This window comes from Coturnix japonica, chromosome Z (genome assembly GCF_001577835.2).
Source record: "Coturnix japonica isolate 7356 chromosome Z, Coturnix japonica 2.1, whole genome shotgun sequence".
NCBI lineage: Eukaryota > Metazoa > Chordata > Aves > Galliformes > Phasianidae > Coturnix > Coturnix japonica.
Window position 1 is genome coordinate 20,203,627 of NC_029547.1, and position 2,462 is coordinate 20,206,088.

The 2,462-nt window shown below is 43.1% G+C and overlaps 1 pseudogene; it reads left to right on the forward strand.

Moving 5' to 3' along the window:
• The first annotated feature begins 453 nt into the window (after nt 1-453).
• Nucleotides 454-2,189, forward strand: LOC116652494 (annotated as a pseudogene).
• Nucleotides 2,190-2,462: the final 273 nt, after the last annotated feature.

Genomic DNA, 2,462 nt, shown 5'->3' on the forward strand with positions numbered 1-2,462 from the left:
GCCTTTCAAATTCACAAAATACATTGAAAGAAATACACAATGCTATTACACCCAGTTCTAATAATGGCAAGGAAACAGACTAGGACAGGATTGGAAATTGAAGTTTGGAACAATAAAGGCAAAGAATTACAGCAAATTTACAAAGTAAATTCTGTTTACTCATCTGATTAATCAGCAGGTATAATCCACTAGAGAATGTTTCATGAAGAATAATATTTCTCTGACAGTATTAGGGAATAGAGGGTCTTCAGTGACTTGAGATATACAGACATACAACAGTTTAACAAGAGTTTTTCACGTCTCCAGATGCTTGTTTTACTTCATACAGTAACAATGCCAACAAATATTAGACCATGAAAGATAATTGTACTCTATATGGTAGTTTTGTGAGGAAATCTTTTGAACAGCACAAAATAAACATGGAAAATATGCAAGGAATGGAACATATGATCCATGAATACACTTCCTACGTCAGAAGCAGAAGGACTTCATCCAACATGTAATGGTGATGATTTAGTAAAACATTATGTAAAAGAATTTGAACCTCATGCTTACAGTAAACAAAAGTAACCTCTAGTTAAGGTTACAGTGTAGCTACCAAAACAAGCAAAAGAAACAGAGAATACACAGAGCAGATATTTTTGAAAAAATTCCTGTGTACACACAATCACTCAGTATCCCAGGGAATCATTTGTATTAGCAGTTCAGACAAACATGGACAGACTTGGTCTGTACTGACTTCGCCATTGAATTCATAGTTAACTGACAGCTTCAGTACAGAAATAATACAAGAAGTTTTCTTAGCTAATCATCTCTCCGTGTGGGGCACAATAGTGCTGTATGTCTGTACAGCTTGCAGACCTTAGTACAGGGGTTGATCCGAAACTACTGCCTCCAATTTTGTTACATTGGCCCACAGATTCAGAGGGCAATGTTGATGGTTTGGCCATAGAGGCTGAAGCTTCTTGCCAGTATTCCATTACTCTGTGTTGCCATGTGACAGATGGCAGCAGAGGGGCAGTCTGGCAGAATGGCAACTGATGTGGAAGCATGTATGAAGTTAAGGTGTATCACTACACAGCTCCGTGAGGAGAAAATTACAGCACTCCAACAGTGGTGACAGTGATGTGAAGGACATGCCATACTCTAGATGGTTGTGCACAACTGTCACCACAGAATGAAGAAAGTGTCCCTCCATTAATTGGCAGCTTATGACCAGAGAATTGTGAATGGAGCTGAATATCTGTTTCAGTGCACTGGAAAAAAATGATGCAACTTTAGAATGTTGCACACTGCACACCAGGTGGGTCACATCAGTGTTCAGACATCGTAGACAAGTTTGTCAGAACCCACTGAACCCATACAAGGCTGAAGGTGGCAGTTTCCTGGATCACATTATTACTATTGACAAGATGTTGTCATCACTATGAGGCAGAGTCAAAACAGGGGTGCACGGAGTGGTGACATGTGGATTTCCTATTGAAGAAAAAGCTCAAGATGCAGCCTTGAGTGAGTAAAGTGATGTGCACTGTCATATGGGATGGGAAAGAGGTGATCCTTCTGGACTTCCTGGAATTTGGACAAACTATCAACCCTGACAACTACATTGGGAGTGATGGTTGATGCTCAGCTGAGCATGAGCCGACAGTGTGCACAGGTGGCCAAGAAGGCCAACAGCATCCTGGCCTCCACTAGAAATAGTGTGGCCAGCAGGAGCAGAGAGGTAACCATCCCTCTGTACTCAGCTCTGGTGAGGCTGCATCTTGAGTGCTGTGTTCAGTTTTGGGCCCCTCACTACAAGAAAGACACTGAGGCCTGAAACATGTCCAGAGAAGGGCAACAAAACTTGTGAAGGGTCTGGAGCACAAGTCTTATGAGGAGAGGCTCGAGGTGCTGGGATTGCTTAGCCTGGAGAGGAGGGGGCTTAGGGGAGATCTCATTGCACTCAACAACTTCTTGAATTGAGGTTGTGACGAGGAGTGGCTTGGCCTCTTCTCCCAGGCAACAAACAGGACCTGAGGAAATGACCACAAGTTGTATCAGATGAGGTTTAGACTGGAAATAAGAAGGAACTTTTTCTCACAGAAAGCGGTCAGGCACTGGAATGGCTGCCCAGGGAGGTGGTGGAGTTGCCATCCCTGGCAGTGTTCAAGAGGCATCTGGATAAGGAGCTAGGAGATATGGTTTAGTGGTTTTCTGTAGGTATAGTAAAGGGAGGGTGGTTGGACTAGATGATCTTGTAGGCCATTTCCAACCTTGAGATTCTATGATTCTACGATTTGATGATTGTGACAGTGGCTGAGATGAAGACTGGAACTTCCAGAGTCAGGCCAGAGAAGAAGACAACAAGAGAAATCTTGCAACATGATAACAACTGTTCCCATACCAGCTGAAAACCACTGAGCACACTGCCAGTCTTAGCTAGACTGTCCTACAACACCTGCCGCATAGTCCAGATTCAG